This window comes from Scleropages formosus, chromosome 2 (assembly GCF_900964775.1).
Source record: "Scleropages formosus chromosome 2, fSclFor1.1, whole genome shotgun sequence".
NCBI classification, from domain to species: Eukaryota; Metazoa; Chordata; class Actinopteri; order Osteoglossiformes; family Osteoglossidae; genus Scleropages; species Scleropages formosus.
In genome coordinates this window covers 28,799,435-28,822,816 of record NC_041807.1, presented here as the reverse complement: position 1 = coordinate 28,822,816, position 23,382 = coordinate 28,799,435, and the positions used below count along the sequence as shown (strand labels likewise).

At 40.0% G+C, this 23,382-nt stretch overlaps 1 long non-coding RNA gene across 1 annotated transcript; it reads left to right on the top strand.

Annotated features, from left to right (window-relative positions):
- Positions 1 to 13,606: 13,606 nt before the first annotated feature.
- Positions 13,607 to 15,155, top strand: LOC108936959 (uncharacterized). The gene is made up of 3 exons (XR_001966314.1): positions 13,607 to 13,636; positions 13,741 to 13,857; positions 14,531 to 15,155. It is a non-coding gene; the product is annotated as an uncharacterized LOC108936959 (long non-coding RNA).
- Positions 15,156 to 23,382: the final 8,227 nt, after the last annotated feature.

Sequence of the window (23,382 nt, the reverse complement as noted above, 5' to 3'; positions counted from 1 at the left end):
AGATAGTTTATGAATACAATTTGTATATATACTGTGTTTAACGTAACTTATGACATACTCTCAATACCGCACTTTCTCGAGCTGCACTAAAGATTTTCACTCTTCTCTACATGTTAAGTTGATGATGATGTGACAATAAAGCTTGATTTGAAATATGCTTAAAATATATTTTTCTGATATGAATTCATAGGGGGTGCCAAAAATTGTGCCACACATATATTTAAGATTTTTGGATAGACCTGTCTTGTGTTTGCAATTGTTTGATATCCATAAGAACACTGTATTTTTGTGAATTTTTTTAACAAAAGATCAAAACGTTAAACAATAAAGACAATTTTTCACAGTTTTCTTTGCTCGTATTTACCAAGGGTGCCAATATTAGTGGAGGGTACTGTATATACACACTGCTGATCCAGCTCACCCAGCAGCGAGATCCCAGCGTTGGCGCAGTGACCGTGAACAAAAGACAGGGGAAGCAAGGCAGCATAAGAACTAGGCTAAAGCTAAACCCGCATCGACCATTGCTCCCAAGCATCTTTCTTGCAAATGTATGGTCTCTGGTGAACAAAATTGACGAACTGCGGCTCCGGATAACAACAAACAAATGGATTAAGGAATGCAATGTCATGATTTTTACGGAAACATGGCTTGACACCAACATTCACAGCAGCACCATTGAGCTAGAGGGTCACAGTGTTTTCCAGGCAGACAGAACTGCAGTGGGCTCTGGTAAGCGCAAGGGTGGAGGACTGTGCATTTACATTAAGAAATCTCTAATGTAACTGAAAGTCATTGCTTGGCTCATTTAGAGTATTTGATGATTAAGTGCAGACCCTTCTATTTACCAAGAGAATTCTCAGTCATTGTTTTGACTGCAGCGTACATCGCTCCGGATGCTAATGCTAAGTTAGCTATGGAAGAACTGCACGCAGCCATAAGGAAACAACAGTCTGTACACCCCGATGAAGCTTTTATTAATGCTGGAGACTTCAACCACTCTAACTTAAAAACTATACTTCCCAAATTTTATCAGCATGTCTCCTGCTCTACTAAAGGGGACAACACACTGGACCATGTATATACAAACATTGCTGAAGCGTACAAGACCATTCCCCTACCTCATTTGGGTCAGTCTGATCATCTCTCTTTGTTCATGCTACTCAAATACACACCACTCATCAATCATGTGAAGCCATCAGTGATGACAGTGAAGGTATGGCTAGAGGGGGCCATTTCTTCATTACAGCAACAATTTCAGGACACTGACTGGAATATGTTTGCCTCACAGGCCACCTTGGGCTCACACACAGACATCGACATTTATACATCCTCTGTAATGGACCATATCAACATGTGTATTGACACCGTCACTACCGTTAAATATGTGAAAAACTTTCCTAATCAAGAGCCATGGATGAACTCTGAGGTCCGCCTTCTGCTGAAAGCAAGAGATGCTGCTTTTAAATTCGGCAATGCAGAGGCCTACAGCAGAGCCAGGGCTAACCTAAAAAGGGGCATTAGGAAAGCCAAGCATTCATATAAACTTCACATTGAGGAGCACTTCCACAACAACTCCGACCCCAGACACATGTGGAAAGGCATCCAATCTATTACCAACCACAAACCAACAATACAATCTCTACCAACCAGCGATGCCTTCCTCCCAGACGAGATCAACCACTTCTTTGCTCGCTTTGACCAAGGTATCAGACATCACAACACAAATGGTAACTCCTCCGTTGACCCCCCACTATCACTCTCCACAACTGAGGTGTACTCAGCACTAAGAAGAGTAGATGCACAAAAGTCAGCTGGCCCTGATGGAATACTCCGGCTTGTGCTGAGGGCATGTGTTGGTCAACTGGCACAGGTCTTCACTGACATTTTCAACCTGTCATTGGCCCAGGCCTCTGTTCCCACATGCCTGAAAAGTACAACTATCATACCTGTGCCTAAGCATGCAAATGCAAAGTGTCTGAACGATTTTCGTCCTGTTGCACTCACCCCCATTGTTATGAAGCACCTTGAGAAACTGGTACTGAGTCACCTCATAGCGGGCCTCCCACCTACACTGCACCCACACCAGTTGGCACACCACCCAAACAGGTCGACAGAGGATGCCATTTCCACTGCTCTTCATTCAGCCCTCACCCACCTGGATAACAACACCACATACATAAGGATGCTGTTCACTGACTTTAGCGCTGCATTTAACACGGTCATTCCCACTAAACTGATCACAAAGCTCAGTGACCTGGGTATCTGCACACCCATATACAGATGGATTCTGGACTTTCTATCCAACAGACCCCAGGCTGTAAGGTTGGATAATCACATGTCTTCAACCCTCATTTTGAACACCGGCGTGCCACAAGGTTGTGTGCTGAGCCCACTGCTCTACTCTCTGCTCATCCATGACTGTGTTCCTCTCCATCACTCCATAACTCCAACGTCTTCATCAAGTATGCAGATGATACCACAGTGGTTGGCCAGATCAGTAATAACGATGAAGGGCCTACAGGGAGGAGATACAACACCTGTCAGCATGGTGCTCCACCAACAACCTCACCCTCAATGCCATGAAGACCAAAGAGCTCATTGTGGACTTTAGGAAATCGAACGGCAGCAGACACCCCCCATCTACATCAACAGTACTAAAGTAGAGCATGTCTCCAGCTTCAAGTTCCTGGGTGTTCACCTCTCTGAGAATCTGTCCTGGCATCGGAACACCTCAATTCTAGCAGGAAGGCGCAACAGCGTCTTTACTTCCTGAGAACACTGAAGAAAGCTCATCTGCCCCCTGAGATTTTAACTAACTTTTACCACTGCATCACTGAGAGCATCCTGACCAACTCCTTCACAGTGTGGTATAGCAGCTCTACAGTGTGTGAAAGAAAAGCCCTGCAAAGGGTGGTGAAAACAGCCCAACGCATCATTGGCACACAACTACCTGCCACTGAGCTTCTTCACCATAGCAGATGTTTGCGCACACAAAATCATCAAGGACTCCTCACATCCCAGTCACAAACTGTTCAACCTCCTTCCATCCAGGAGAATATACAAGGCCATCTGCACCAGAACCAGCAGGTTCAGGGCCAGTTTCTTCCCTACAACCATCACCCTACTGAACTCTACACTTCACCATTAGGTCACTGATGTCTCACTGATGCTTTACTGTTTTTCACTGCCTGTAATCATCATGCCGTTCTGCTTCACCCTGTGCTTCCGGTGTTATCTCTATATAATAATAATAATAATAATAATAATAGTAGTAAACAATTGTTAATTCATAGCATGTCCTAGTTATCTTTGTGTATGTGTATATATGTATGTATATAATATGGATAAATGTATCTATATATGTATAATATAGATATATAATATGTATACTATCTGTACATACACGGTGCATTATCATTGCTACTGTTGTACATACTCTATAGATATATTTATATATATAGTCCTACTGCTACCTGCTCAACAGCTTCTGTACATACTCTCTGCCATATCCTATTTATTTACTTGTACATATATTTCTTATATTTAACTGCACTTGTTCATTTGCACAATTCTACTATTTGCACTTCTGGTAGTTGCTAAACCGCACTTCATTGCTGTGTACCTGTACTATGCAATGACAATAAAGTTCTATCTATCTATCTGTTTATTATGTAGGAAGCTCTGAGTTGTTTCTATGTAGCACCATGGTCCTGGAGGAACGTTGTTTCGTTTCACTGTATGCTGCACCAGCTGTATGTGGTTGAAATGACAAAGCCACTTTGACCTTTACCCAACTTTGAGTCATGAAAGTGTACAACCTATGGTCTATTCACAGCATACTGCGAGCACAAGGATCTAAGAGCAAAACTGGGAAAGGAAACTTTACATAGACTACGGCTGAGAACAAAGCAAACTAGAAGAGCATTCAGACAAAAAAAAAAAAAAAAAAAGAGAAACAGTATAAATACTCCTCACAACTTACATTTGATGGTGCAATGCACTGCAATGACAATCCATGCATTTCTCATTTGACAGTTGAGTCTAATGTGTTTCAGATATTAGCAGCCAACCATCATCATGTGATCAGAAATGCTCATAGGTTTAAAGTCATTGTTAAAATATTCTGTATGCTCTTTAAACACATTATCATTTATTTACCAGAGGAAAAAGAGATCAAATAGCACTACCAAGCAATTGAAAATTCCACAGAGTTCCTCAACCAGAAAACTATACCAGACTTAAAGGAGATGAATTGTAAGCTTCGAGCTGAAGACCACATGCTGAAGCTGAAACATATTTGCCATCATATGAGGCAAGATTTTTAAAGAATTTTTGACACCTGAAATATTGGACAAAGAACTTGGCATTACAGAAGAACAATATGGTATATGAGACTACGGGTAGCACAGTGGCACAGCGAATAGGACTGCCACCTTACAGTGCATGGGTGGTGCAAGAGGATGCAAGCTCGATCCCCACTCAGCCCGTACTTTGGAGAAAAGCATTTGATAAATTAAGTAATGTAAACTATACATTGACATATATAATGTACAAATAGATAATGCAATGTAAATTATACACCAACATACTGTATACTATTGAAGATTTTCACAACTAAAACGTAGCCAGCAACCTGTTTTGTGCATTCCCTTTAACTTGACAATAATAATCATATTGCACACTGTTTTGTACATTACTGCAAATACAAATCTGCTCATTCTTGGGAGATTGTGTATTGATATTATACTGCTGTAAAAATGACAATGAGTGTAGATGTACAGTATCAAAAAAAGTCAAGTACTTGCCTATGTTTCTCAAGGCGGAATGTTAATGCGTGTAATGAAAAACAGCTGCCGATAGTCCCGTAACTGTCCACCTAACCGGGTTGGTTCAAGGTTCTAACTGACAGGTTAATAAACAAATGGGCATCTGTCTGGCATTTTTCTGCATGACAGGTGAGAGCTGAAAGCTGCTCAGGTTACTTCTACACTCTGGTATATTAACTATAATGATTGGACAGAGGTGGGTGTGGGGCACACTCACAAATATATTCAAACACCAATACAAAAACCCAAACGGCTTAAAGTAATTTTCCACAGAAGTAAATCTTCCATATGTAAAACATAAGCTTTCTGGATGCCTTATGAAAAAGAACAGGTGACAATGGAGTTCAGCTGTGGTCTAGACAGGATTACTTGGTTGTTTGGCCAATAGTCTTTTCCCATGTGACATATAGTTGTGCCCATTTAGAGTTCCCAGTATATAACTGGAGCAGTTCAGTTTAGAAAGTTCTCTATTATACAAGCACATTGTACAATCCTGTAACTTGAATCAGCAACCAAGTTATGACTCTTGGTTCTTAATCTCTGTACTGCCAACTGCCCTTTAGAAACATGCCCCTTGACATATCATCAACGTTATAGGCTCTCAGATGAAAAACTAGAGCACCTTCTAAAATTTCATATGGTGGATTGTTATGGTGATTTAAAAAAAAAAAAAACATTTTCACCTGCATACTGTTCATCCATCCATCCATCGTCAACAACCGCATGTCCCGAGTCGCAGTGAGCTGAAGCCTAACCCGGCAACACAGGGCGCAAGGCTGGAGGGGAAGGGGACACACCCAGGACGGGGCGCCAGTCCGTCGCAAGGCACCCCAAGCGGGATTCGAACCTCAGACCCGCCACATAGCAGCCACCACGCCCCCCCTCACACTACAACTTAGTAATTTTCCCTGCACATATGCACTTATATGTACTGGGTGTACCTCAGATTTTAAAAAAAAGTCTACATTCAAATTAAAAGGTCGAAGCTCTTCAGCCAGTAGGTGAAATTGCTTTGCATAAGTGTTCTTCATATTCAACTTCTGGGTGAGATAACAGATGCGTCACTGCAGCAGTTAAATTTCTCAGTAAGTGTGGCTAAACAAAGGAGTTCACAACAGTCAAAACAATTAAACAAGAGTATAATCTGTCCTTGAGACCATAATTTGATGTCTTTCAACCTTTTCTAACAATTTGCATAATAAGCCTCATTGAACCATGCAAAGCACTGCCGCAAAGACCCAAACAGCTCAGAGGCAAAGGTAGATTTATTACAAGTTCTCAATGGAGACCCAAATGAATCCAGTGTGCATGCTAGTAAATCTAAACTACCCACAGCGTGCATATGCATGAATCTATACATGTGAGATTGATCTGTGATGTGTTGGCATCCTGTCCAGGGTGGAAGTGCCAGGTACCCTATGCTTATGAGACAGGCTCTGGACCACTGCGATCCTGCAATAAGGAAAGTGTGGAAAATGGTTATCCTAGACCAGGGGTCGGCAACCCGCAGCTCTTTCATCCCTCTGCCGTGGCTCCCCGCGGCTTTGAAAAAAATAATGTGAATAAATGGCTATTTTACTGAAATTATGTTGTTATTTAGTTTTATCAATGTAATAGTTATTATTTTGTAGATTAAGGTGGTCTTGTAGCGTAATATAAATACGTAATAAAACGTAATATTTTGTCAATCAAAATTTACGTCCCAGCTCTGTATTGGTTGATACCATTGTATGCTTCACCTGTCGCCGCCCGGCAAGCGACTTGTCTTAAACTTTTGACCCCCTCACGGATGACAGCTTGCAATCCTGCGTGAAGATCAAAGTGACGTCTTACAGCCCTGATATTAATCAACTGTGCAGTGAGGTTCAGGAGCAGAAGTCACATTAACCAAGTAAACAAAATCATTTAAGGAGTTATTATTTTGCAAATATATATTTTTACATTAGACCCTGAACTGATGTAGTTATGTTTTATATTCAGCTTGGCGGTTGACTGCTGTAGCTATGCGACTGAGGAAATCAACCAATGACGGCAACCTTTAGAATAAACTGGCATTTTTTTGTTTGCTCTTTTGATTTCTTTTAAAAAAAATCCACAAATAAGGGATAAATAAACTTATACGTTCCAGTGTCTTTTTTTTTCTTTTTTTTTTTAGAGTTCAAAAGAATTTGTTGTTTTGGTTGTTACAAATAATTTAGAAATAAAATGTCACTCGTTTTCTCTTTGTAGTTCCTTTATTTCATAAATGTAACAAATCATAGTCTTTATATACATAGCATAAGTGTAATGAAACTATATATGCTGTGTTTTCTTCATTTTAGGGATCAAACTGGGTTTGCGGCTTCAGATGGGTTTTATTTGGTGGGAAACAGGCTCAAATGGCTCTTTTAATGCGAAAGGTTGCCGACCCGTCCTAGACTTTGCAAGTCGGTTTCAGTATAAAATTAACCACGTGGTAGTCAAATGATACATGGGGGCGCAGTGGGTTTGACCGGGTCCTGCCCTCCGGTGGGTCTGGGGTTCAAGTCCTGCTTGGGGTACCTTGTGGCGGACTGGCATCCCGTCCTGGGTGCGTCCCCTCCCCCTCCAGCCTTACACCCTGTGTTGCCGGGTTAGGCTCCGGCTCCCCGTGACCCCACATGGGATAAGCAGTTTCAGACAGTGGGGCAGGCACAGTAGTGCAGTGGGTTTGACTGGTGCCTTGCTGTGTGGTAGGTCTGGGGTTCGAGTCTGGCTTGGGATGTGCAGCGGCCCTGTCTTTCACCCTGTGTTTGCCTCCCACATCATGCAGAGGAAGGACCTGGCAACCCACCTCTGTTCCTCCCTTGACTTGCCTTTGAAACCATGAGAGTGGTCGCTATGGGTTGGCTCCAACTCGGCACCTTGCATGCATGCAGTCAAATGATAAACTATGAAGAAAAATCTACATGCCTGCACTGTTACCAACAGCTGCACAGGTTGGAAGCATGACTTTAGAATACTCTACATGTTGTACTGGAAAAAAACAACTGATTATATTAATACAATAAAAAAGCTAGACCTGCAAAATTGCCAAAAATTAGACCTGTTTTACATTTAGCAGACCCTTTTCTCCAAAGCAACTTGCAATGATTTATCCATTAGTATGGCTGGGTAATATTTTTGCTGGAGCAATTACAGTTAAGTACCTTCCTCCAGTGCACTACAGCAATAGGTGAGATTCAAACTGGCAACCTTTGGATCCCAAGTCAGCAGGTCTTACCACTATGCTAAAAGATGTGTTTATGGAATCAGATATTATGCATTTAATTTGATCTGAAACACAGTCACATTCAAGCCTCTTGCTTTTCTCTATGCTTTTCTCTTCCAGACTTTGTGCTTTTGATGCAAAATAAAGATGTCTTTTTTCTACAGGAACACCACTACAACATTTTAAACTCCTCCCACACATGTAGGTCAGAAGAACTTGCATGCTGTAAAATATGTCGAAAAAATGTTATACATTTTAAAAATGTCTTTGTAAATTCTTGAAAGGCAACAAGCAATTATGTGGCACGGAACAGCTTTCCACAGACAGGATACTGTGGGTGATGGTTTGTGGATTCAAGTGGAGCTATTGAATCAGAACTGAGGATGGGAGGACAGACAAAGCAGTTAAATACTAAACTGTATTGAGAAACAGAAGTCACCGATAACACCATTTGCTCCAATTAAACACACAAGCAAAGGTCTGTAAGTCAGATGCAGTAATTACCTTCATTCAGAAATATAGTGGCTGACTGCTGATATTGAGGTCATGTGTTTTAAAAGAAACGTGTGAAACCTGCACTACCTACAGCCATTCAAGTCCAGTAGAGAAGGCCTAGGTGCAAAAAGTATAAAAATTCACTCTGAAATCACAAGAATTGAATCAAACTGAAAATGAGTAAAAATTATTAATCACAGTTCCACTTCCTGAATCATGAATGAAATGACTGTTACATGCAAGATATGGAGCAATGCGACATCCACATTCTGATCTCTAATCCAGTGGACACAGAAACAAAGGCTCTATCACAGTTGTAATTTACCTAGAAGTATGTGTAAGCCCTGATTGCTGCCACAGATCACAGTCCCAGCAATCCAAAACATCATTTTTTTTGCTCAGAGCAGCAACTGACATTTCCTTCACCATTACCTTTATACAACTATAATTCAGTCAACCTGGAAGTGACAGCCATTATGTGCCACACTGCAGGACACCTTTTGAAATGACCCTGCTCAATGTCCTACCCCCAAACCCAGACATTCTGATCCCTATAAGGAGTTCCAGATGAACCTACAGCATGTCCCACAGGACAAAGATCCTCTTGATATCTGATTATTCATTCTATTGTTCACAGCCACAGGTGCTGTCACTCAAGGAATAGCATCCTCAATGGACAATTATCAAACCGTTAAGCAACTCAGCTCTCAAAATTCACTAGTCTAAGGCATAAACAGAACACTACTGTTTCTTACCGTTACCAAATGCAAAATATTCATTTGGAATCAAATTTTTGCTCCTAGAGGAAGGTATATTGTAGATTATTTTAATCACAGATGGCAGGCCATGCAAGATGACAAAAGCAGAGAGACACACAGCACATGCCAAGCTGCACAGAAAACATTATTAACAGAAACTATTTGAACAACTTAAATACTTGGGGAACAAAGCATAAAGGCCTGATCAATGTTCCTGGCTCTGATGAAATGCTAAAGAGAACATTTAAACTGTGTGTAACCCTACCCTAGAGCCTTTGGTTTCTTGTGACTGAGAGATGGATTGTGACAACAATGGCAGCAGTGTAGCAAAACAGACACACTGCTTCCAAACAAAATTCACAACCCAAATTTGTGTTGTTCTTTCCGTGGGGCCTCAGGCAAACTCAGCTGGAACCGTTAAAACTGGAAACAGAACTGATAAGGTATCTGCAGAGAGTCTGCTAAACTTTAAGCACCCCCTCCGAGTTACCAAACCATGAATAACCATAGTCTAATGTAGAGAGGTTCTATTCCCCAGGAATGCCATGTAAACACGACAGCATAGCAGAAAAAGGACTCAAATGTTAAATAGCAGACATGCTGTAAACTGCGATAAGTAGAGGGAACCACTAGAAAAAAGAATAACTGTGTTATTGATGTGGTGTTTTGTGCATTCCAAAAATGATGGGTGTAATAGATAACTGTAATATTAAAGTAAATCATTAAACATTAAATGGTAGAGAACCTGAGAGAGCAATGCAAGGGCCGACAGTAAGCTACGCATCGTGCATGACTGCCGTGTGAAAAAGTAACACCTGTAAGGTGGGTGAGCACAGGGGGGTGAGTGCAGGTTATTGAATACAATATGAGCTTAGGTGAATGAACACAAGTGGCTGAGGACATCAACACTATACAATGAGGATACCGTAGAGATATATGAGAAATGATGTGTGAAATGCCTCTTTTGCACTCCTGTCATGTGTCATCACCAGAGAGCAGAGTCAAGGTTTTACATACTCACCTCATGTCCAGAACAAGTTTGGAGGGAAAGAGGAGAGGCACTTCTTGTTCGCTCATCACTGGCTAAAAGTGCCTGAAAATAGTGGTTATAAGAGCAGCGCTCATTAAAAAAAGTTTTCAGTCTAGGACACATGCTACTGTAGAGAACAGTGAGCAGTTCTTGTGTGCCAATAACTTTGTTACAAAAATGGTTATAGGCTGTACTGTCATGCCAAATTTAGCCTAAATAAAATGCCCTAGAACATGTTTTGCAAGTTTTAAAATAAATTTGAATGATTTTTAGAAGTTCCACAAGTCTCGCAGCTGTTCTCAGGTTCCTTTCTTCTCCCACACAACATACAAGCAAAGCATCCATATAGGATAATGATTTTATCATGTCCAGTTATCCACTGCCTTACATTTATTCACTGGGCAGATTGTTTTCTCCAAAGTGATGTATGAATCAGCATAAATTTTGATTTCACCATAGGCAAACTGCTTTAAGGCATGATTACTGAAGCGCTGCTAGTCTGTCTGATACCACAGTCTTTACTGTAGTACATTACACAAGCAGCTGCCTCTACAACTGACACAAATAGTCTCCTCGTAGCTTAAAGATAAAGGAGTCCTGAAAAACCCTTTGGGAGGTGAACTGTCATAATTTGCAATTGCCATTAGCTTCACCGGCAGAAAGTAAAGTGGTGGTTTAGATTTCATTTTCTGAAAGGGAATGAGGCTTTACTGGGAGTCCTTATATGGAAGGGGGAGGCGAATGTCAAGATCGCCAATTCAGTAATGAAATCAACTTTGTCTCTAAAGAACAAGGTAAATTTGTCCTCAGGTAGTGTGGAGGAAGGTTGTGGAGAAGGAGGGGTAAGAAGGGTAAATATGGATGAAACAATATCAAAAAGTTAAGGAATTTTGAGATTTCTGTATTGAATAGAAGTTTATTAAAGCATTGCATTTTTCCTCTAGTATTCTTCTTAAAATGTGATTTTTTTTTTTTTTTAGCTACTTTGTCTGCCATGTGTATTTATTATTCTCTGGCAAGAACCATATTTTGTGAAGAATGTTACACAAAATATATATTTCATATTTTCATCTTTAAAAATGTAAAAATGCTATTACATATTCAACCATGTTTAAGTGAAACTGTCATTGTTCATGACCTTTAAAAGAGATTAACACTGAATTCTATAAATTCACCACCGTCTGTTTTGAGTAACCAGTGAAAACAAGTGAATATTTTTTGAAGTCTGAAATGCACTTGCAACAGCTTTCTAATGTCCTCACTATAATTATCTCTCTCAAAAAATAATAAATTTAAATCAACCTGCTTGAAGAGCTCAGCTGGAACAAAGAACTGCACAAAAGATGCCCAGAAAAGGTCCAAGAAATCCATGTTGGGTGGGACAGACAAGCACCATAATGGAGCCACTCCACCATATTTACTGTGTACTCCAAACTCCCCTGTGTTTTTTTAAATCACTTTACATCATTAAATGACTTTTTGTCATTAAAAATTTTGTTGTGAAGGATTGATAAAAACTGAATTTCTGATTAAAAAAAAACACTAATTTATTACAGTCAGTTGAGGCTAAAAGGACTTAAGTAAACATAGATGCCACCCTTAACCTGCCACCACACACCAGCTGAGTCTTGGCTACATCTGAATATCCTGTTCACAAATACAACCAGGATCATAGACAAAACACAATGCCGGCAGAGTCCTACACCCAAACTGAAAGGATTCTACTTAATGCCAACAGTCATTTTCATGCTCAAACTCATCTATGCTCAAACAAGAAAACGACAGTGGCCTGGTACCCCATATTCCTGTAGTACCTTTGATAGCACAAGCCAAGGGACACATTTATACACCTTTTCCAAGTCCATAAAACATTTGTAGACTGGACCAGTGTTTTTCCATTCTCCCCTATGAGAAGTAGAAGAGCTGATCCACTGTCCAACCTGAGGTTCAACTATTGGGCAGTCTGCTTGTCAGTACCTCGGTAAAAACTCTGCAAAAGAGGCTGGGGGCTGTCATCACCCACTGCAAGTTCTGTAAAGGCTTTGAACATAGCTATAATAATAAATATGCTGTAAGACTTTAATTTTAACATTACTTTTAATTTTGGGGAAGCTGAACATTAACAACCTAGATTATCTGATCAAATTTTAAAAATATGCAAAAACTACAAAAAAATTGGTACTTTCTCACAGTAGATACAATTTTCATACAAAAAAAAAAAAATCCATCAATTTTACTCAAATCTGACTTACCATGCTTTATTTGCAGATAGAGACATGTATCCTAACATTGGTCGGTTCAAACCATAGGGACCCCACTATAACACCCTTAAAATGTTGAACCTAAACTCACAGCCGAAGGTATAAACGATTAAGGATCATCGTAGGATCCATGTTGATCCAGCTGGAATCCTTCACTTTCCTTTTGTTCATCTCTTTAACTATAATATTGCTTTTACAGACACTAAGCTGATGTAAACAGACCTGTAGACATCATGTTCTGAACCTGGGTGTCAATCCCTTGGGCAAACTGTCGCATTTTCTATCAGTGACACGGGCACAGGATGTCAAGGGTATGGCAAAGAAATTGAAGTAAGCCCAGTCATTTATTTCCAGTAGTCTGGGTAGTAGAACAGACTGCAGACTCTTGACAGCTTAAGTTAAATCTGTTCTCAGTCTGCTGGAAATGGCAGAAGCTCAGCGTGCTGTATCGTCCTTACTTACACTCACTGGACTTAATTACAATTCTCCACCACATGTCATGGATCTGAGAATCATAAGGGTCATCAGATTCTGTCCCACAACAAACTTAAGACTTGTGAATTTGTTCTGAGGTCATGAGATTTTTATTTTTTATTATTTTTTTTTTTTAATCGTAAACCTCACCTCTGACAATGTAGAGATAGTAAGTCTAGACTACCGGAACTAGAGAGGGATGGAAATTAAAATAAAACGTACCGTAATACTAGAAATGTACAAACAAACAAAGCAGCAAAGAAAATGTTCGCGGCAACGCAACGACGACGTCGCAGCAATTTATAATTATTCTTTTTACTGCCAAATAACACTAACTGAACAGCTACACACAGAACAGTCGTCTGCTTATTAATCTATCAACAAACTACTCATTCAGAAGTTACTGTAGCCATACAGAAATCGAATATTACTTACTCTGAATTTACTGAATTCCATGTATTCAAACAAAACCGCGTCACATAAAGATGTTTCTAGAACAACGTCTGCGCATGACCGTTTCAAGGACTCCATGTGAACTCTTAAAGAGGCAGCGCCATAAAACGGTAAGAGCCGTAACACATCTCGCCACTTCGCTGCTGTTATAAAATAAAAATTATCTCTGATTTCCAGTGGGTTTAACATTCCAACATTTCTCCTGGGGGGAGAGGCGGTTGTGGGGATGAAGAATGAAGAATTCCAAAAGAAGAATTCTATTCTTCTTTTCTACAGGAGACCAGTACCTGAATGAACTGAAGACTGCTGCGCAATATAACGAAATTATACGGTATTCCCTGTTCTTTACACACAGCCACATAAACAACAAACATTAAAGTATAAAAATAGAAAATTAAACAATTTAAGCAGGATAATGCAGTAGGCCAGTAAGACAGTAGGATAACAGCAATAAAGCACAAACACTAAAGTATAAAAATGGAAAATTAAATAATTTAAACAAAATAATAGACTACTGAGACAGTAGTAAAGCCAAATCACTATAAAAGTGCAAAATCAAGTAATTCTAGTGAATCAGACTTTAAGAGAGGGATATACGTTTTGCTCATGGTTATATTCTTTCCAGTCTTTGGGCAGGCAGCGTCAATGTTTGTTCTTTTTACCTCAGATTTTTGCATGATAACCCTGTAGGCCTGTAAGCGCAGGAGCAGAACTCAGTTCAGTTTTGTGTCCTTTAATGTCTCAAAAGCAACATTGTTGGTGATATCACTCACCCGTGTCATTTTTAATTAAATAAATGAAAACTCTGCTGACGTCAGATAAAGCCTTTAAATGACCGAGATCTCCTGAGCATGAGCCATAAAAATAGCTTCACGGATGGAGAACAATAGTTGACAAAAATTCTATATTTCATTGCATTCAAAGGTCTGCCCATGAAAATCTGTGGAACCATTGGAAGTGCGGCCATGAAAGCCTTTTCTTCATCTCAGTCTCGTGTGTTTCAGTCCTGTTCCTGCTCTGCAGTACAACTCTGCCATATCCAGAAGTATGGAAGCTATGCCCAGGGGGCCAGGAGTGCCACGTATTATGGTCACGAGGAGCATACCTTGCCAGCTGTGCAGCATGATCGCCAAAAGCCATTCAGGGAAACGGGCTGCCTCCCTAAAGCACAGATCGCAGAGACAAAATTATAATACAGTTGATATTGAGCTAACAATAACTGGAACATAAATTGAAACCTTGAGTCAAGAAGACAACAACGGCAATGCTTGGAGCTTCTACAACTTGTACTAGCTGTACTTTTAGAAATAAATTATACCAACCAATTAACATTTGGAGCCAGAATGCTAACCACATACTGGAAAATTAGTTACCTGACTCTGAGTGCAAGATATGGAATGTGGTCGTGTCACTAGAGTTTAAAATCCCGTATTTTGCATCCTCTAAAGGTCACATTCATTAAACACCCTGTCTAGCATTCCATCCATGCGATGACACTTTCCAAAGCAGTGCGTTAAAAAACATTTCAGTGTTATGTTTTCACTTTTTCAGTGCATCATTAATAAATGGTTTTTCATGGGTGAAATAGCTGAGTGAATGCAGCACTGCTTTGTTTGGTGAAATTTTATAAAGCAGCCTATCTGAATTATATAAAGAACAAACTATAAGATATTTATAGCTAAATGTTCTTCTAATTTCCATGTACTCATATTCTGCTAAACATATTCCTGCTAAATGTATCTTTTTATCTACAGCAGGACACCTTGACAATTTTTCATCCTCTTGTCTTCAGATGTATCATCTTTGACTGTATCCATTAGACCCTTTCTTCGCTGGCACAGTAATTAAAATAGTCATTGGGCCCTTGAGCCTTCATGTCATGAAAGTTGAAAAATGAGGAACGTGGAGAAGAAATTCACAGTTTGAATTGTGAAAGCTGTTTGGCACTAAGCTGAAACACTTTGCTCATGCCTGTTCAAGCCTCGACCATGAAACGGCTTTGTGTCCCTGGATTTTATACTCATAATCAAAGATCAGGCGGCTCAAATGTACCCACCCTCTAGCCCAAGATTCCACACAGAAAGCAGAAAGTGAAGCCCTATTACCATTTCAACTTTTAATCAAACTACCATGTTCTACTACAACTTTAAGACTGTTTAATACCATGTACACTGAATCAACTGCGTGTATACTGAATGTTAAAAATTGTTTGGAAAAAGAAATTACAAAAAAATTGTATTCGTAACTCTTAACAATGTACAAGAAAATAATGGCTACACAGCTGTCAGAACAGCAGCAGAAGAAATGTTGCTGTGTTTAAACAGTTGTGCAAAGCATAGAGCTTCCAGATGTTCGCATTGGTTGTAATGGGTGTTTCAACACATACGCTAAGCTGAGGGCCTGCAATCCACAGCAATCATGTACTCATCCTCAGGCTGCACTTTATCAGCTGCACAAATGCATTCACCACAGGACTTGTGTTGCAGGGCATGGATCACAACATTATGCTTTCCAGACTGGTTCCCTTGGGCTGTTTATTTGGTGATGTCCCCTTCTGACTGCATGTCTTTTGGATGAAAATAAACTCAGTCCTAAAATTTCATAAAGAATTTTATAAACATATTTCAGTGGTGGGGGGTGCAGTGGCGCAGTGGGTTGGACCGGGTCCTGCTTTCTGGGGTTCAAGTCCCACTTGGGGTGCCTTGTGACGGACTGGCGTCCCGTCCTGGGTGTGTCCCCTCCCCCTCTGGCCTTACGCCCTGTGTTGCTGGGTAGGCTCTGGTTCCCCGCAACCCCGTATGGGACAAGCGGTTCTGAAAGTGTGTGTGTGTGTGTGTGTATTTCAGTGGTGGGGGCATGGTGGTGCAGTAGGTTGGAGTGGCTCCTGCTCTCCAGTGGGTCTGGGGTTCGAGTCCCACTTGGGGTGCCTTGTGACAGACTGGAGTCCTGTCTTGGGTGTGTCCCCTACCCCTCCAGCCCTTCGCCCTGTGTTGCCGGGTTAGACTCCAGCTCCCTCCAACCCTGTATGGGACAAGCGGTTTCAGATGGTGTGGGTGTGTATTTTAGTGGCTTAAATTTAATTGGCAAAAATCTGTTAAATATCATTACAACTCAACCAGAAATCATATTGATGATCCAGTATATTTATCCATTATATGTCTTCAGTGCACTAGAATGAAATAACTGTGTAACACAGAACAGCTAGCAATAATAATAAAAATCTTAAAAATGGTATGATATAGCTATAGGTTGTGAATAAATATTTTTGCATTTTTTTGAGGACAGATGTACTGCTTACGCTGTATCTGTTAATAGCAAGTTGTCACTAGTAGTAACTAACTATAAGAAATAGATTTTAACTTATCTTTCATTCATTTTAGCAATAGTAATTGTTGCTATTTCATTTTGCTGAAGACATCAGTTATTTAGGGGCAAAGTTTCTACACATGAAAGAACTCCTAAGAGGAAAAATTTCTCAATACCAAGATGGTTTTAATCCTAAATGATGAGCAAGAAGTTTCTTCTCAGTGACTTATGGTAACAGAACAAGACTATAGTAACTGGATCTGTTTGGGTTTTTCTGAGTAATAACACCACACAAAAGACAAAAGGAAATCCATCATTCCACTTTTGTCCTGCAACATAAGAGGTCTTCAGAAAATATTGATAATTTTGATTTGAGAGTATGTCTAATGGAGACATGTTTCTTTCCAGTAAGGCTCTTATATAAGATTTCAAGCTCAGTTCTGAATCTAATATGTCTTATTTTGTTTCATAACAGTTTAGGATACTGGTTGCATGCATGATGTTTAATTTAAAATGGTTTGAATTAATTCTGGGGATGAGGGGGAAAGTACCATCTAAATCTGATTTTTAATGCAACCGGCCTAATGTTTAAAGTAACACTATAAGTGTTCATTCTTATTCACAAAATTAGATTATAAAATTGGATTGGATGGGCAGCATATATCCTGAAGAGCCAATTCAGTCATATACCCTTTTATCACAATGGCGCATTGAAAACATGTTTATTATAAGGTGTGTTTAATCTGTTGAGAAAGAGGTCTCAGGAGATTCTGAAGTTGTCACCAGTTGTGAATTCATGGCTTGGCAAATGGCACAACAATTAGAAAGCATAGCAGAGAAAATGTGTGATGTCAGCTAAAATAAAGAGGGATACTGCCTTCAAAAGTAAAGACCATACTGTGTCATCTCGCTAATGGCACATTTTGTTAATGGTCTCTGCAGGGGTCTGAACTTGCCTCAAAAACTTCCTCTCTGTTATTTTCTCCTCTGCGTTGTATGCTAGTTCTTGAGGTCTATGGCATTGTCTTTTAGTGTTGCTCTCCCTTTGAACATCTTTTCAGAGTTGAGTTAACTCCAAACTCCCTTTATGGTGAATAGCTTCTTCTTTAGCTTCCTCAACACCTTCCATGCCTTTTGTGCTCACACAGCAGGCTTTCAGTTTACCTTGGTGTTCCCTTAGATAAAAATAATCTTTGAAACCCTATTAATAAATTCAAATGAATAAACTGCAAGTGAAACGTTTGTATAAATAAATCGCAGGCTTTGAGTAAATTACACCAAAATGGTAAAGACAAGAGAATCAAACAGATTTTCAAAGCTTTGTGGAAAATTGTAAAAAGTATGAAAGAATAAACAAGTATTAATTCCAAAGATTATTTTCCTACTGCTTGATTCTATTTCCCTCACATCATCATGCCATCCTTTGATTTGGCAGGAAAAGCATATATGTTGCTATTCATTTTTTTCTCCCATGCTGTGTTTTGTATTATCAGAACCTCATTGCAGAGCTGTGCTTTGGAATTGTGAATTTAATCTTCACATTTCAAACGCTTAATCTCAGTTTGGTTCCATCTTAAGCAGAACAGGGACAAAACAGTACCAGCTGGTAGGCTTTGTATCTTTGGCCAGTCAATGGCCCTGCATGATGAAGCCGCTGTTGGTTTCACTGGATGAACCTAAGCTAGTAACTCAGTAGTCTCTCATCTTTCACCTGTGAGGTGTAGAACATGCACGTTTACCAATGCAGTTGAAGAAGGTGGCCTTGTGAATTGTTTGGGTAACTCAAGTATCTTTGAGGTGACCCCAGGGAGAATGTAAAGAGTGGACCTGCCATGAATAATACGCTCAGTTGTGAATAGTGGTTAAGGTAGCATAGAGCTACGTAGTAAAAGTTCAAGAGGCTTCTCATATTTCTGTGCTGTTGTGAGATATAAAGGAGCCACTGAAATTGAACAAAAAAAACTTGAGGTATGTGTGTTCAATGGGTGGAAGACCAATATTCTTTTCTAAATGTACAAAAGTGGGAGACTAGACAGTTGACTTAACGGCACAAAAGGAATAACAGTAAGAAAACAGTTCTTGGAAATGTGACCATTGTGGAAACGTGTTTGGCTTTCTAGAAGGTTTGGAATAGTTCAGCTCACCTTCTCTTTAGAACTTTTTACCATGGTATAATCATCTTACTTTCACTGCTCTGAAAGTTCTTGGCTTGGTTCACTATGGTTTGGTACCAGAAAACGAATGGGGAAAGAGCAATTTATTTGTATATTACACAGCATTTACATAATGTCAAGGACTCATTTTGAAGCAGTTTCTCCTTTTATGACTATAATGCCCACTTTTTTTTGAAACTCAGTATCTGGTGGCTAGCAAAGGTAAAGTGCTTTAAGCCACCGGTGGAAATATGAACTTGCAAAGACAAATTTTGCCTGATAATATGGAAGAGCAACTGTAGACAATGTAATCAAATATCAAATAATTATAAGTTTTATCTTCCTGCTGCATTGGGGAGGGGGCGGGGGAGTGCGGTAGCACAGCAGGTTTGGTCTGTGCCTGCTCTCTGGTGGGTCTGGGGTTCAAGTGATTGAACCTTACACCCTGTGGTGCCAGGTTAGGCTCTGGCTCGCCACGACCCCGCTCGGGACAAGCGGTTTCAGTCAATGTTTGTGTGTCTTCCTGCTGCCTTTTCACAAATATTTCTAATGTTGTTTTTCATTCTGTTGTGGGGAAAAAACAATTTTACTTACTGAAAGCATTACTATCCATCCATCCATTGTCATCAACTGCTTGTCCCAAGCAGGGTCGCCGTTAACCAGAGCCTGAGCCAACAACACAGGGCGCAGGGCCAAAGGGGGAGGGGACATACTCAAGACGGGACACAAGTCCATCGCAAAGCACCCCAAGCAGGGCCCGAACCTCAGACCAACCACACAGTGGGCACCGGCTAAACCTGCCACGCCCCATGCCCTGACGCCTGAAAGCATTACTATGAGAACTAAAATCCAGAGAATGAAAAGCACCATCAATACTGCTTTTGAGGAGATCCACAACTAGGAGTGCAATCTAAATAAGCTCCTCCAGGATTAGTGGGATAAATAACACCACATTATGAAAAATATATTTTTCTTAGTATAATCTGTATATTTAATTTAAAATTCAGCAGTGTGAATTTGGTGTTACATGGGATTCACAGAGAATGCTGTTATACTGATGTCACATGAGCCAATTGAAGAGAATCCAAATGGCCTTTTAAAGACCCCAAAGGTGCAAATTCAGCCAAAGGAGACAGAGAGCCCATTGTTATATGAAAAGCAGAGACAACAAGGACTTATTCTTATGACTGGCATCAAGTGTAACATATTATAGGAAACAAGTCCTGAAAAATTGGTGGATAAAAACACTTTAGGCAACAAATTTACAAACATTCACAATATTGAATACAATTAATGACATATAATTAATAACAATTAATATTAACATCCAGGTCTCTGACTCTTCATTTCAGAATTTTATGAATACATTTTCATTGGCACCTGAGCCATCAAGAAAAAACTTACCAAGGCCTCAGATGAGGAATAGAGACATATTTAAAGTAAAACATTTCATGCTGGTATATTTCTTTGGTATATAACTAGGAATTCCATGGGAATATGGGAGCCCAGGGAATCTACCTGCTATATAATACAGAAAGTTTACAGTTGTTGTAGTTTACATCTCACACCACTTTAATGTGATTTGGCATCCAAACATTTAGATGACTGCATCTTTAATTTTGAATTTTGCTTTATGAACTGAAAGCATTGTACCATATTTTTTACAATTTTACAATCTTCTCAGTGGCCAGGCCTCGTGATTTACAACACACAAAGATAAGGAAAGACTTGATGATAAACTCTCTTTGACGCTAAAGTCCAAGAACATGTGGTCAGGTCAGATGAGTTTCAGAGAGATTATTTGTTTGCATATACAGTGTTCGTGTGCTTTGTGGGGGCAGATGGAGAGAAGGTACTTGCTAGATGAGATGCCGCAGGCTGTGTATTGTGTCCAGCATGCAGAAGAAGCGGTTCAGGAATGTGCACCTGCACATTGGCTTTCTGCAGAACGTGCCACTCAGGGACCTGCTGTTAACGTGTGACAGGGCTTAGGGGAAGGTCAGTGGATTCCTCAGCCATCTTAAGATTGCCTTTCAGTTCAAACACACCCGCATTAGCTGAAACCACTTAACCCAAGCAGGGTCACAGCAAGCCTTAGCCTAACCCAGCAACAGAGGGCATAAGGTTGGAGGGGGAGAGGACACACCCAGGATGGGGCACCAGTCTGCTCACAAGGCACTCCAAGCAGGACTTGAACCCCAGACCCACCAGAGAGCAGGACCCAGCCAATCCCACTGCACCACCACCAGTTCAAGCAGAACACCCTCTTTTTATGATAAACTGTTTTTAAAAACACATTCACTTTCTGGAAGGCATGTTGCCACTTTGAAATCTGGGAAACTCGGAATGTCACAAAAAACTGAACATAACAAAATCAAGTCGCTCCAGACCTATGGGATGGAGCCTTGGTTCTAAGGTATGAAAGTATTTGATGCAGGTGCTGGTCACGAAGCATAAAAAAAATCAGGAGACATAAAATCCAATCAAAAGATGCAGGATTGAGCCAAAATGGCTAAAACAATGAAATATTACACATTTAGACTGTGACTGGAAAATAAAGTATTGTGAGGATCCCTTGGCTGATGAAGACAGATTGCACAATTCATTGTGCATCCTGAGTGAAGGCTGGGCATCAAAGACTGTGTGTGACAGTGATAGACTAAATGCCGAAGACAGCATTGTTCATTTGCATCTTCTGGTGTGTATTCCAACAGAGTGAGGTGACTGATGAGGAAAATTGGCTTGTGTAGAAATGACCATGTGCTAGAATAGCCAGGTCCTTAATGTTAAGCGGTTTCACTTGAGCAGAAGGATGGCTTTTATTTGTTTGGGTCTGCAGAAGCACAAAGTCAGGGAATTGCTCTTGTACATATTATTATGTCCAACCTCGGTAATAAGAGTTGTCTAACTAGCATTCCTACTCATGTCACGATACTCCCTTTGATGGTCCACTGGTCACAAATATCTGGGTAGACATTCTTTGCAGATCTTCAGCCATTCGTCTCCAATGTCAGTTGCCAAATTGTAGACTAGACTACTTTTCCATTTCAATTGTCTTTCTTCACCAGCCCATTACACTGCAGCTGCTCACAGACCCACACAGACACGTCCATTCCCAATTGTTAACCCTATTAGAGTCTTTGTTATCAGTAGGTCAGGTGGAGACTCAGTGAAAGAACCACAATGAATCTCCTTCAGACACCTGTCAAAACTCAAAAGGATGCTCCAGCCTTGCCCAACCACTGCACAGCAGTATTGGATAAGTTCTGCTGTTAGCAATGGATTAATTGCCCCTTTGCTTCACAATGCCCACTAATTATTTAGTCAGTTAGTGTCAGACAATGTGGGCATTCCCCTTCTTCGCATAACACCTTCGCTCCATGTTGTGGCCTGACCGTTGGCTGTGCTGTAGCAATTACCATATCAGGTGGAAATACACTGAGATCGGAAAAAAAACTCACTGCATACTCAGAAACAGGTGGGGATCGAAATCATGCCGGCATCTGCGGTAATTTTGCTAATATTGCTGATGGCTGATGCTGGTGAGTGGCACATTAGATGTGACCAAATGAAACATTTAGCCATGTAAAAAGATGAGAGAGCATTACTTCGGTTCGGTTCAGCGTCAAGTTTATGGATTTCCGAAATCACTGAAAATGAACAGAAAATACAAAAATGATCATAAAAATGGCAAGTATAATGACAGCATACTATTTCTTTGAAATATTTTGATCTCTTGAATTGTATAGCACTGTATCTAGTTTATCTGACAACTCCAATATTGAAACCCTACTATTCTTTTCCTATGAAATGCTGCATAAAGCACTGTAGGAAAATGGTTTAATACAGAGTAGTAAATACAAACAATTGATTAATTGAATGAGAATGCAGATTGTTGTTGATTCTATGCATCTCTGATGTGTTTTTTTTTTATTTCATGACTGGGAATTTTGGACTTCTAAGAGTAGAAATGGAAAACAGCTGTTTGTCAATGTGATCTAACATTAAACCCAGTTCAACTTAAATCAAGGAGATGCTGTTGTTTTTCACTATTTCCTTGAAAATTTTCTTGTTTTCTTGCATATTTTCAGCATTCTGCTTTTGATAATATCCATATCCACTTCCCTTTAAATGGATTAGTCAAGGATACGTAATGACTGTCCAGAAGTCCTATTTACCATTTCTTGCATTTTATGATGTTAAAAAAATAAAAAAAAAACAATTTAATTTTGCGCTTCACTGAAGCAGTCTAAATGCTGTGACAATTGTTGGATAAAAATTTCAAATAATGTTTGAAGCTTTGATCTTTTCCTTTTGGGATCCAAAACGTTGACCATTGTTTTCTCTGCCTAGCAACACGCCTATACTTTGACTGTTCGGTCTCTTCTCATTGTGCA